Source organism: Carassius carassius, chromosome 18 (genome assembly GCF_963082965.1).
Source record: "Carassius carassius chromosome 18, fCarCar2.1, whole genome shotgun sequence".
NCBI classification, from domain to species: Eukaryota; Metazoa; Chordata; class Actinopteri; order Cypriniformes; family Cyprinidae; genus Carassius; species Carassius carassius.
In genome coordinates, this window is record NC_081772.1 from 27,439,646 (window position 1) to 27,453,826 (window position 14,181).

Here is a 14,181-nt window from a genome sequence, read left to right on the forward strand (position 1 = left end):
GTCCATAGAGCATTTCACAGTTAGATAGACATCCCAATATACTCAGCCCGGTTTCTGTTTCTGCCAAACCCTTGTCTCCGTCTTCACCCAGCCAACAATATTCCTCCACCTTCTTTCCGCTGCCCTTGCCCAAAAACGCCAACTCACTCGCCGTATCGGCTGGAATAAAAACAACTTCTCTCTGCAGTTTCTGAGGCCCTCTTTATACTCCCCCCACTCTCCACACTGCCCAATCCGCGATCGCCCCGTTCATCTAGCCCCCTGCGATTAATGAAACCTTAATTTCCTTCCCCGGAGTTCCCGGAAGTAACCGGTGTTTGAGGATTATGGTCCGGGCGGAACCAATCTCCATTCTTTTAGTTCCGCCCTTGCAAAGTCACTCCGTGACAATACTCCTTTCTTCAACATTGCCAAAAGCAATATGAACACTCATCAATTCAGAGCTTTATAAGTAATTAGTAGGATTTTAAAATCTATACACTGTTTAATGGGGAGCCAGTGCTGTGTTGACAGAACCGGGCTGATATGGTCATAAATCCTGGTTCTAGTGAGAACTCTTGCTGCTGCATTTTGGACCAGCTGGACATTGTCATTAAGCATGTAGAACAACCACCCAATAAAGCATAACAATAATCTAACTTTGAGGTCATGAACTGATGAATTAACATTTCTGCATTTGACATTGAGAACATAGTCAATTCAAAATTCCAAACAAAAGTTCATTCTCTCATCACCACTTTCATAACGTGTGTTGACCGACCTCAAATTGTGGAAGAACACCGTTCGTGACATGTTTTTTGAAATTTGATGTTTCAAACAGAACACTCTACTACATCTTCCCGAAAAAAGCTAAATCTGATTTATTCAACATGCACTCTGTAGAAAATACACCCCTTTCAAAAATCCACCAATATGATATTACCTCAACACCACTCAGATCATACTCCTTTCTTCAACATTGCCAAAAGCAATATGAACACTCATCAATGACAGAACTTGTGATCAAAGTCATAGCTCTATCCTCAATTCGCTCTCAGAAAAGAGTATTACAGCTCATCATCGTGGGTTGGGAGACAAACACTTTCAAAACACATTTCCAAGTAAAAAACTATAGAAATGATCCCTGAAAATATAGTCTTAACTTCACATCTCAACTCAAATGGAATTCCATTCTGAAGCACCTCCTCCTCTCAGATGGTTTGCGTAGTTGATTTCTATAAACCTATGAACTAGTGTCCATATGGGATTTACCTGATCTCGGATAAATTGACTAATTTTGTCCCCGTTTTAATGACATGTTTGAACTATCAAAAAGTTGTTGTAATTATTAGTCTCTTATTGGCCTCATGAATCAAGCTCTGTATAGGTTAGAAATATATACTGTACAGACACTTAATATTTAATGGTATTGTACGATTTGTTAATTGCATTCAATAGATTACACTTCCCACAAAACATTCACCACTGGTTTGCAAAAGGTGTTTTTAGACAAGTTTGAGTTGATTTTTAGTTGCAATTAAACCACTCTGACCAGCAAACTTCAACAGAGTGTGGCCCTTTGGAGTTCTGCGAAACAGTGAAACCTTTTACCAGGCAATTGGTTCAGTCAAGTCACCTCTTTGTATATAGCGCTTTTAACAGTACATATTTGGTCAAAGCAGCTTCTCAGTAACAAAATAGGAAAATAGTGGGTCAGTGCCAAAGGACAATAGCAAACATACAGTTTTCAGTTTAAAGGCAGTTCATCTTTGAATTACACGATGTCATCGTTCAGCTCAGTTCGGTTTAAATAGTATCTGTGAAATCAAGTCGATGATATCACTGGAAATTAAGTGTCCCCAACTAAGCGAGTGAGAGGCGGCAGCAGCAAGGATCCAAAATTCCGTCGGTGACAGAATGGAGACCAAGCTGTGGGAAAAACCAGGCTCAGTCGGGGGGCCAGGTCTTCTCTGGCCAGACGACCCAGGAGGTTGATCCATGCTGCAGCAAATTTAGATTGTCATCTGGTTCCGTGGTCTTGTCCCAATGGCCATCTAGGAGACAAGGTCTTCACTGGGGATCTGTCTCTGGGGCTCATATAGTTTTCCTGGTCACCCCTGGAATTCAGGACTGTAGAGGTCGTCTCTAGGTGCTGACTCATAATCTGAGCTGGATACGGACTGGATCTGGTGGCTACAGTAACCTGGGAATAAGAAAGAAACAGACTAATATTAGCGTAGATGCCATTCTTCTTATGATGTAACAAGTAAATTGTGTGTTATTGAAAGTGTTTCCAGTTCTGGTCTACCTATTTACTGCAGCCTAACAGTCATTTAACAGATTTTACTGACAGAAATGAGTAAGTATGTTATGTGTAAGCCATCTTAAAGAGATGGTTCTTTGATCTAGATTTAAAATGACAGACTGTGTCTGCCTCCTGAACAGTGTTAGGTAGATTATTCCAGAGTTTGGGCGTAAATAGGAAAAGGATCTGCCTCCCGCAGTCGATTTTGATATTCTAGTTATTATCAAATAGCCAGAGTTTTGAGAGTGCAGCGGACGTGGAGGACTATCATACAATAAGAGTTTGCTCATCTACTGAGGTGCTAAACCATTCAGAGCTTTATAAGTAATTAGTAGGATTTTAAAATCTATACACTGTTTAATGGGGAGCCAGTGCTGTGTTGACAGAACCGGGCTGATATGGTCATGAATCCTGGTTCTAGTGAGAACTCTTGCTGCTGCATTTTGGACCAGCTGGACATCGTCATTAAGCATGTAGAACAACCACCCAATAAAGCATAACAATAATCTAACTTTGAGGTCATGAACTGATGAATTAACATTTCTGCATTTGACATTGAGAACATAGTCAATTCAAAATTCCAAACAAAAGTTCATTCTCTCATCACCATTTTCATAACGTGTGTTTACCGACCTCAAATTGTGGAAGAACACCGTTCGTGACCTGTTTTTTTAAATTTGATGTTTCAAATAGAACACTACTACATCTTCCCGAAAAAGCTAAATCTGATTTATTCAACATGCACTCTGTAGAAAATACACCCCTTTCAAAAATCCTCCAAAATCATATCACCTCAATACCACTCAGATCATACTCTTTTCTTCAACATTGCCAAAAGCAATATGAACACTCATCAATGACAGAACTTGTGATCAAAGTCATAGTTCTATCCTCAATTCGCCCTCAGAAAAGAGTATTAAAGCTCATCACCGTGGGTTGGGAGACAAACACTTTCAAAACACATTTCCAAATAAAAAACTATAGAAATGATCCCTGAAAATATAGTCTTAACTTCATATCTCAACTCAAATGGAATTTCATTCTGAAGGACCGCCTCCTCTCAGATGGTTTGTGTAGTTGATTTCTATAAACGCATGAACTAGTGTCCATATGGGCTTTACCTGATCTAGGATAAATTGACTAATTTTGTCTCCGTTTTAATGACATGTTTGAACTATCAAAAAGGAGTTGTAATTAAAGCTGCAAGCAGCGATGAACGGGCCCTCGCACCCGGGCTCACCGGCAGCGAGTGGCTTTAGTAAATAGGTGAACGGTGAGAAATATGCATTTAAACTCATAAATATAAGTGGAATATATCAAAGTTTATTCCATATATGTGCCAATCTTTCTGTTGCCAGCAGGTGGCGCTATCATTATAATGGAAAATTGGCCTCCAGATGTGTTCAGGGCTGCACTCTTATCGAACATGTGACGTTTGGGGAAGATCAAACATTTTATGCCTGAGTTACAACAACTTCTCTTGCTGTGGCGACACATCAAATTTTGTCATTTTTGCCATGGACACGCTCTTTAACAAAAACTCAAGATTGCCACAATTTAACATTACACAGGCCTTTAGATTAGACTGACCACAAAAATAACATTGATGTCATAAAATTTCTAGGAGTAGTTTGTCACAGCGTAAAATATGTCACTTCCTGTTGCCAGCAGGTGGCACTATGATAATAATTGAATATGGGCATGTAGATCTGTTAAGGGAAGAAGTCTTATCTAACATGCAAAGTTTGGGGCAGATTGGACATTGTATGTCTGAGTTACAGCAACTTCCTTTTTCATGGCGAAACATCAAAATTTGTCAGGCCGCCATGGACACTCCCTTAAAGAAATCTCAAGATCTTCCCAATTTAACTTCGCAAAGGCCTTTAGATTTAACTGACCAAGTTTGATGTTGATCTGAATAAATCTCTAGGAGGAGTTCGTTAAAGTACAACCCCTGAAAATGCCAAAAACAACACCAATTTTGCAGAGAACATTCTAAATAACTGACTTCCTGTTTGGATTCGGATTTCGTACCAAGAGACTTTTTCGTAGATATTGGTGTGTTATGTGTGTACCGATTTTTGTACATGTACGTGAAACATTGCTTGAGGGTCACTCCGTTGAAAGTGTATATTCACTCAGTTGAAAGTGTATAGGTGGCGCTATCGAGCCATTTTGCCACACCCAATGGAATTTTGGCCTTCAGATCTGTTCAGGCCAGGACCCTTATCACACATGTGAAGTTTGGGCAAGATCGGACATTTTATGCCTGAGTTATAACATCTTTTATTCCCATGGCGACACATTGAACTTCGTCACGGCGCCATGGACACGCCTTTTAACGAAAACTCAAGATCTTCACAACTAAACATCACACAGGTCTTTAGATTAGACTGACCACAAAAATAACATTGATGTCATAAAATTTCTAGGAGTAGTTTGTCGCAGTGTAAAATATTTCACTTCCTGTTGCCAATAGGTGGCGCTATGACTATAACTGAATTTTGGCATGTAGATCTGTTCAGGTCAAGAGTCTTATCCAACATGTGAAGTTTGGGGCAGATTGGACATTGTATGTCTGAGTTAAAGCAACTTCCTTTTTCATGGCGAAACATCGAAATTTGTCAGGCCGCCATGGACACGCCCTTTAACGAAACCTCAAGTCCTTCGCAATTTAACATCGCAAAGGGCTTTAGATTACACTGACCAAGTTTGGTGTTCATCTGAATAAATCTCTAGGAGGAGTTCGTTAAAGTACAACCCCTGAAAATGGCAAAAACAACACCAATTTTGCAGGGAAAATTCAAAATAACCGACTTCCTGTTGGGATTAGGATTTCGTACCAAGAGACTTTTTTGTAGGTATTGGTGTGTTACATGTGTGTACCAATTTTTGTACATGTACGTGAAACATAGATCGAGGCGCACTCCGTTGAAAGTGTATATGCACTCAGTTGAAAGTGTTTAGGTGGCGCTATCGAGCCATTTTGCCACACCCAATGGAATATTGGCCTTCAGATCTGTTCAGGCCAAGACCCTTATCACACATGTGAAGTTTGGGCAAGATCGGACATTTTATGCCTGAGTTATAACATCTTTTATTCCCATGGCGACACATCGAACTTCGTCACGGCGCCATGGACACGCCTTTTAACGAACACTCAAGATCTTCACAACTAAACATCACACAGGTCTTTAGATTAGACTGACCACAAAAATAACATTGATGTCATAAAATTTCAAGGAGTAGTTTGTCGCAGCGTAAAACATGTCACTTCCTGTTGCCAGCAGGTGGCGCTATGACTATAACTGAATATGGGCATGTAGATCTGTTAAGGGCAGAAGTCTTATCTAACATGTGAAGTTTGGGGCAGATTGGACATTTGCTCATAAAATTAAAAATAACCGACTTCCTGTTGGGTTTTGGATTTTGCTCCAAGAGACTTTTTTGTAGGTATTGGAGAGATACATGTGTATACTGATTTTCATACATGTACATGAAACGTAGCTCGAGGCGCACACCGTTGAAAGTGTATAGATGGCGCTATCGAGCCATTTTGCCACACCCGATGGAATATTGGCCTACAGATCTGTTCAGGCCAGGACTTTTATCAAACATGTGAAGTTTGGGGAAGATCGGACATTTTATGCCTGAGTTATAACATCTTTTATTCCCATGGCGAGACTTTGAATTTTGTCACGGCGCCATGGACACGCCCCTTAACGAAAACTCAAGATCTTCACAACTTAACATCGCACAGGCCTTTAGATTAGACTGACCACAAAAAAGACATTGATCTCAAAAAATTTCTAGGAGTAGTGTGTCGAAGTGTAAAATATGTCACTTCCTGTTGCCTATAGGTGGCGCTATGACTATAACTGAATATGGGCATGTAAATATGTTCAGGTTCGGAGTCTCATCAAACATGTGAAGTGTGGGGCAGATTGGACATTGTATGTCTGAGTTATAGCAACTTCATTTTTCATGGCGAATCATCGAAATTTGCCAGGCCGCCACGGACACGCCCTTTAACGAAAACTCAAAATCTTCGCAATTTAACATCGCAAAGGCCTTTAGATTAGGCATACCAACTTTGGTGTTGATCTGAATTAATCTCTAGGAGGAGTTCGTTAAAATACAACGCATGGAAATGACAAAAATGACACAAAATTGTCTCATAAAATTAAAAATAACTGACTTCCTGTTGGGTTTCGGATTTTGCTCCAAGAGACTTTTTTGTAGTTATTGGAGAGATACATGGGTATACCAATTTTCATACATGTACGTGAAACGTAGCTCGAGGCGCACACCGTTGAACGTGTATAGGTGGCGCTGTCGAGCCATTTTGCCACACCCACTTCTGAAACCCATATCAGACGTAAATTTTCGCCAGTTCTGAGGTGTGTGCAAAGTTTCATGACTTTTCGAGCATGTTTAGGCTCTCAAAAATGCGATTCATCTTAGAGAATAATAATAATAATAATAATAATAATAATAATAATAATAATAATAATAATAATAATAATAATAATAATAATAATAATAATAATAATAAACGGAGCAATTCCAAGAGGGTCCTCAAACCATCGGTGCTCGGGCCCTAATAATAATTAAAGCTGCAAGCAGCGATGAACGGGCCCTCGCACCCGGGCTCACCACCAGCGTGTTGATTTAGTAAAAAGATGAACGGTGAGAAATATGCATTTCATGTCATAAACATAATTGCAATATGTCAAAGTCATTAATATGTGCCAATCTTCATATTGCCAGCAGGTGGCGCTATCATTATAATGGAATATTGGCCTTCAGATGTGTTCAGGCCAGGACTCTTATCAATCATGTGAAGTTTGGGGAAGATTGAACATTTTATGCCTGAGTTACAACAACTTCTCTTGCTGTGGCGAGACATCAAATTTTGTCATGGCGCCATGGACACGCCCTTAAACAAAAATTCAAGATCTCCACAATTTAACATTGCAAAGACCTTTAGATTAGACTGACCAAAATAAAATGTTGATGTCATTAAATTTCTAGGAGTAGTTTGTTACAACGTAAAACATGTCACTTCCTGTTGCCAGCAGGTGGCGCTATGGCTATAACTGAATATTGGCATGTAGATCTGTTCAGGTCAAAAGTCTTATCCAACATGTGAAGTTTGGGGCAGTTTGGACATTGTATGTCTAAGTTACAACAACTTCCTTTTTCATGGCGAAACATCGAAATTTGTCAGGCCGCCATGGACATGCACTTTAACGAAACCTCAAGTCCTTTGCAATTTAACATCACAAAGGCCTTTAGATTAGGCATACCAACTTTGGTATTGATCTGAATGAATCTCTAGGAGGAGTTCGTTAAAGTACAACCCCTGAAAATGTCAAAAACAACACCAATTTTGCAGAGAAAATTCTAAATAACTGACTTCCTGTTTGGATTCGGATTTTGTACCAAGAGACTTTTTCGTAGATATTGGTGTGTTACATGTGTGTACCGATTTTTGTACATGTACGTGAAACATAGCTTGAGGCGCACTCCGTTAAAAGTGTATATGCACTCTGTTGAAAATGTATAGGTAGCGCTATCGAGCCATTTTGCCACACCCAATGGAATATTGGCCTTCAGATCTGTTCAGGCCAGGACCCTTATCACACATGTGAAGTTTGGGCAAGATCGGACATTTTATGCCTGAGTTATAACATCTTTTATTCCCATGGCGACACATCAAACTTCGTCACGACGCCATGGACACGCCTTTTAACGAAAACTTAAGATCTTCACAACTAAACATCACACAGGTCTTTAGATTAGACTGACCACAAAAATAACATTGATGTCATAAAATTTCTAGGAGTAGTTTGTCGCAGTGTAAAATATTTCACTTCCTGTTGCCAATAGGTGGCGCTATGACTATAACTGAATATGGGCATATAAATATGTTCAAGTCAGGGGTCTTATTAAACATGTGAAGTTTTGGACACATTGGACATTGTATGTCTGAGTTATAGCAACTTCCTTTTTCATGGCGAAACATCGAAATTTGTCAGGCCGCCATGGACACGCCCTTTAACAAAACCTCAAGTCCTTCGCAATTTAACATCGCAAAGGCCTTTAGATTAGGCATACCAACTTTGGTGTTGATCTGAATGAATCTCTAGGAGGAGTTCGTTAAAATACAACGCATGGGAATGACAAAAATGACACAAAATTTGCTCATAATATTAAAAATAACCAACTTTCTGTTGGGTTTCGGATTTCGTACCAAGAGACTTTTTTGTAGGTATTGGTGTGTTACATGTGTGTACCAATTTTTGTACATGTACGTTAAACGGAGCTCGAGGCGCGCTATGTTGAAAGTGTATAGGTGGCGCTATCGAGCCATTTTGCCACACCCGATGGAATATTGGCCTACAGATGTGTTCAGGCCAGGACTCTTATCACACATGTGAAGTTTTGGGAAGATCGGACATTTTATGCCTGAGTTATAACATCTTTTATTCCCATGGCGAGACTTTGAATTTTGTCACGGCGCCATGGACACGCCCCTTAACGAAAACTCAAGATCTTCACAATTTAACATTGCACAGGCCTTTAGATTATACTGACCATAAAAAAGACATTGATGTCAAAAAATTTCTAGGAGTAGTCTGTCGAAGTGTAAAATATGTCACTTCCTGTTGCCTATAGGTGGCGCTATGACTATAACTGAATATGGGCATGTAAATATGTTCAGGTCAGAAGTCTTATTAAACATGTGAAGTTTTGGGCACATTGGACATTGTATGTCTGAGTTATAGCAACTTCATTTTTCATGGCGAATCATCGAAATTTGCCAGGCCGCCACGGACACGCCCTTTAACGAAAACTCAAAATCTTCGCAATTTAACATCGCAAAGGCCTTTAGATTAGGCATACCAAATTTGGTGTTGATTTGAAGAAATCTCTAGGAGGAGTTCATTAAAATACAACGCATGGAAATGGCAAAAATGACACAAAATTTGCTCATAATATTAAAAATAACCGACTTCCTGTTGGGTTTAGAATTTTGCTCTAAGAGACTTTTTGTAGGTATTGGAGAGTTACATGTGTGTACCGATTTTCATACATGTACGTGAAACATAGCTCGAGGCGCACACCGTTGAAAATGTATAGGTGGCGCTGTCGAGCCATTTTGCCACACCCACTTCTGAAACCCATATCAGATGTACATTTTCGCCGGTTCTGAGGTGTGTGCAAAGTTTCATGACTTTTTGAGTATGTTTAGGCCCTCAAAAATGCGATTCATTCTGGAGAATAATAATAATAATAATAATTAAAGCTGCAAGCAGCGATGAACGGGCCCTCGCACCCGGGCTCACCGGCAGCGAGTGGCTTTAGTAAATAGGTGAACGGTGAGAAATATGCATTTAAACTCATAAATATAAGTGGAATATATCAAAGTTTATTCCATATATGTGCCAATCTTTCTGTTGCCAGCAGGTGGCGCTATCATTATAATGGAATATTGGCCTTCAGATGTGTTCAGGGCTGCACTCTTATCGAACATGTGAAGTTTGGGGAAGATCAAACATTTTATGCCTGAGTTACAACAACTTCTTTTGCTGTGGAGAGACATCAAATTTTGTCATTTTTGCCATGGACACGCTCTTTAACAAAAACTCAAGATTGCCACAATTTAACATTACACAGGCCTTTAGATTAGACTGACCACAAAAATACATTAATGTCAAAAAATCTCTAGGAGTAGTTTGTCTCAGCGTAAAATATGTCACTTCCTGTTGCCAGGAAGTTTTTAATGTCTTAAAATTTCTAGGAGTAGTTTGTCGCAGTTTAAAATATTTCACTTCCTGTTGCCAATAGGTGGCGCTATGACTATAACTGAATATTGGCATGTAGATCTGTTCAGGTCAAGAGTCTTATCCAACATGTGAAGTTTGGGGCAGATTGGACATTGTATGTCTGAGTTACAGCAACTTCCTTTTTCATGGCGAAACATCGAAATTTGTCAGGCCGCCATGGACACGCCCTTTAACGAAACCTCAAGTCCTTCGCAATTTAACATCGCAAAGGGCTTTAGATTACACTGACCAAGTTTGGTGTTCATCTGAATAAATCTCTAGGAGGAGTTCGTTAAAGTACAACCCCTGAAAATGGCAAAAACAACACCAATTTTGCAGGGAAAATTCAAAATAATCGACTTCCTGTTAGGATTAGGATTTCGAACCAAGAGACTTTTTTGTAGGTATTGGTGTGTTACATGTGTGTACCAATTTTTGTACATGTACGTGAAACATAGATCGAGGCGCAATCCGTTGAAAGTGTATAGGTGGCGCTATCGAGCCATTTTGCCACACCCGATGGAATATTGGCCTTCAGATCTGTTCAGGCCAGGACTTTTATCAAACATGTGAAGTTTGGGGAAGATCGGACATTTTATGCCTGAGTTATAACATCTTTTATTCCCATGGCGAGACATCGAACTTCGTCATGGCGCCATGGACACGCCTTTTAACGAAAACTCAAGATCTTCACAATTTAACATCGCACAGGCCTTTAGATTAGACTGACCACAAAAAAGACATTGATGTCATAAAATTTCTAGGAGAAGTTAGTCGCAGTGTAAAATATGTCACTTCCTGTTGCCTATAGGTGGCGCTATGACAATAACTGAATATGGGCATGTCAATCTGTTCAGGTCAGGAGTCTTATTAAACATGTGAAGTTTTGGACACATTGGACATTGTATGTGTGAGTTATAGCAACTTCATTTTTCATGGCGAATCATCGAAATTCGCCAGGCCGCCACGGACACGCCCTTTAACGAAAACTCAAAATCTTTGCAATTTAACATCGCAAAGGCCTTTAGATTAGGCATACCAACTTTGGTGTTGATCTGAATTAATCTCTAGGAGGAGTTCGTTAAAATACAATTCATGGAAATGACAAAAATGACACAAAATTTGCTCATAAAATTAAAAATAACCGACTTCCTGTTGGGTTTCGGATTTTGCTCCAAGAGACTTTTTTGTAGGTATTGGAGAGATACATGTGTATACCAATTTTCATACATGTACGTGAAACGTAGCTCGAGGCGCACACCGTTGAACGTGTATAGGTGGCGCTGTTTAGCCATTTTGCCACACCCACTTCTGAAGCCCATATCAGACGTAAATTTTCACCAGTTCTGAGGTGTGTGCAAAATTTCATGACTTTTCGAGCATGTTTAGGCTCTCAAAAATGCGATTCATCTTAGAGAATAATAATAATAATAATAATAATAATAATAAACGGAGCAATTCCAAGAGGGTCCTCACACCATCGGTGCTCGGGCCCTAATAATAATAATAATAATAATAATAATAAACGGAGCAATTCCAAGAGGGTCCTCACACCATCGGTGCTCGGGCCATAATAATAATAATAATAATAATAATAATAATAATAATAAATGGAGCAATTCCAAGAGGGTCCTCACACCATCGGTGCTCGGGCCCTAATAATAATAATAATAATAATAATAATAATAATAATAATTAAAGCTGCAAGCAGCGATGAACGGGCCCTCGCACCCGGGCTCACCACCAGCGTGTTGATTTAGTAAAAAGATGAACGGTGAGAAATATGCATTTCATGTCATAAACATAATTGCAATATGTCAAAGTCATTAATATGTGCCAATCTTCATATTGCCAGCAGGTGGCGCTATCATTATAATGGAATATTGGCCTTCAGATGTGTTCAGGCCAGGACTCTTATCAATCATGTGAGGTTTGGGGAAGATTGAACATTTTATGCCTGAGTTACAACAACTTCGCTTGCTGTGGCGAGACATCAAATTTTGTCATGGCGCCATGGACACGCCCTTAAACAAAAATTCAAGATCTCCACAATTTAACATTGCAAAGACCTTTAGATTAGACTGACCAAAATAAAATGTTGATGTCATTAAATTTCTAGGAGTAGTTTGTTACAACGTAAAACATGTCACTTCCTGTTGCCAGCAGGTTCCGCTATGGCTATAACTGAATATTGGCATTTAGATCTGTTCAGGTCAAATGGCTTATCCAATATGTGAAGTTTGGGGCAGATTGGACATTGTATGTCTAAGTTACAACAACTTCCTTTTTCATGTGTCCCCAACTAAGCGAGTGAGAGGCGGCAGCAGCAAGGAACCAAAACTCCATCGGTGACAGAATGGAGACCAAGCTGTGGGAGAAACCAGACTCAGTCGGGGGGCCAGTTTTTCTCTGGCCAAATGACCCAGGAGGTTGATCCATGCTGCAGCAAATTTAGATTGTCATCTGGTTCCGTGGTCGTGTCCCAATGGCCATCTACGAGACAAGGTCTTCACTGGGGATCTCTCTCTGGGGCTCATATAGTTTTCCTGGTCACCCCTGGAATTCAGGACTGTAGAGGTCGTCTCTAGGTGCTGACTCACAATCTGAGCTGGATACGGACTGGATCTGGTGGCTACGGTAACCTGGGAATAAGAAAGAAACAGACTAATATTAGCGTAGATGCCATTTTTCTTATGATGTAACAAGTAAATTGTGTGTTATTGAAAGTGTTCCCAGTTCCGGTCTACCTATTTACTGCAGCCTAACAGTCATTTAACAGATTTTACTGACAGAAATGAGTAAGTATGTTATGTGTAAGCCATCTTAAAGAGATGGTTCTTTGATCTAGATTTAAAATGACAGAGTGTGTCTGCCTCCTGAACAGTGTTAGGTAGATTATTCCAGAGTTTGGGCGTTAAATAGGAAAAGGATCTGCCTCCCGCAGTCGATTTTGATATTCTAGATATTATCAAATAGCCAGAGCTTTGAGAGTGCAGCGGACGTGGAGGACTATAATACAATAAGAGTTTGCTCATCTACTGAGGTGCTAAACCATTCAGAGCTTTATAAGTAATTAGTAGGATTTTAAAATCTATACACTGTTTAATGGGGAGCCAGTGCTGTGTTGACAGAACCGGGCTGATATGGTCATAAATCCTGGTTCTACTGAGAACTCTTGCTGCTGCATTTTGGACCAGCTGGACATCGTCATTAAGCATGTAGAACAACCACCCAATAAAGCATAACAATAATCTAAGTTTGAGGTCATGATCTGATGAATTAACATTTCTGCATTTGACATTGACAACATAGTCAGTCAATTCAAAATTCCAAAAAATAGTTCAATCTTTCGTCACCACTTTCATAATGTGTGTTGGCCGACCTCAAATTGTGGAAGAACACCGTTCGTGACCTGTTTTTTTAAATTTGATGTTTCAAACAGAACACTCTACTACATCTTCCCGAAAAAAGCTAAATCTGATTTATTCAACATGCACTCTGTAGAAAACACACCCCTTTCAAAAATCCACCAATATGATATCACCTCAACACCACTCAGATCATACTCCTTTCTTCAACATTGCCAAAAGCAATATGAACACTCATCAATGACAGAACTTGTGATCAAAGTCATAGTTCTATCCTCAATTCACTCTCAGAAAAGAGTATTACAGCTCATCATCGTGGGTTAGGAAACAAACACTTTCAAAACACATTTCCAAGTAAAAAACTATAGAAATGATCCCTGAAAATATAGTCTTAACTTCATATCTCAACTCAAGTGGAATTCCATTCTGAAGCACTGCCTCCTCTCAGATGGTTTGCGTAGTTGATTTCTATAAATCTATGAACTAGTGTCCATATGGGCTTTACCTGATCTCGGATAAATTGACTAATTTTGTCCCCGTTTTAATGACATGTTTGAATTATCAAAAAGGAGATGTAATTATTAGTCTCTTATTGGCCTCATGAATCAAGCTCTGTATAGGTTAGAAATATATATTGTACAGACACTTAATATTTAATGGTATTGTATGATTTGTTAATTGCATTCAATAGATTACA

The 14,181-nt window shown here is 39.5% G+C and overlaps 3 non-coding genes across 3 annotated transcripts; all 3 read right to left on the reverse strand.

The window, feature by feature from the left end:
* Nucleotides 1–928: 928 nt before the first annotated feature.
* On the reverse strand, nucleotides 929–1,139 carry LOC132092989 (small nucleolar RNA U3). The gene has a single exon (XR_009422359.1). It is a non-coding gene; the product is annotated as a small nucleolar RNA U3 (small nucleolar RNA).
* A 1,943-nt stretch (nucleotides 1,140–3,082) lies between these two features.
* Nucleotides 3,083–3,293, reverse strand: LOC132092918 (small nucleolar RNA U3). Its single transcript, XR_009422299.1, has one exon. It is a non-coding gene; the product is annotated as a small nucleolar RNA U3 (small nucleolar RNA).
* Nucleotides 3,294–13,666: 10,373 nt separating this feature from the next.
* On the reverse strand, nucleotides 13,667–13,877 carry LOC132092884 (small nucleolar RNA U3). Its single transcript, XR_009422268.1, has one exon. It is a non-coding gene; the product is annotated as a small nucleolar RNA U3 (small nucleolar RNA).
* Nucleotides 13,878–14,181: the final 304 nt, after the last annotated feature.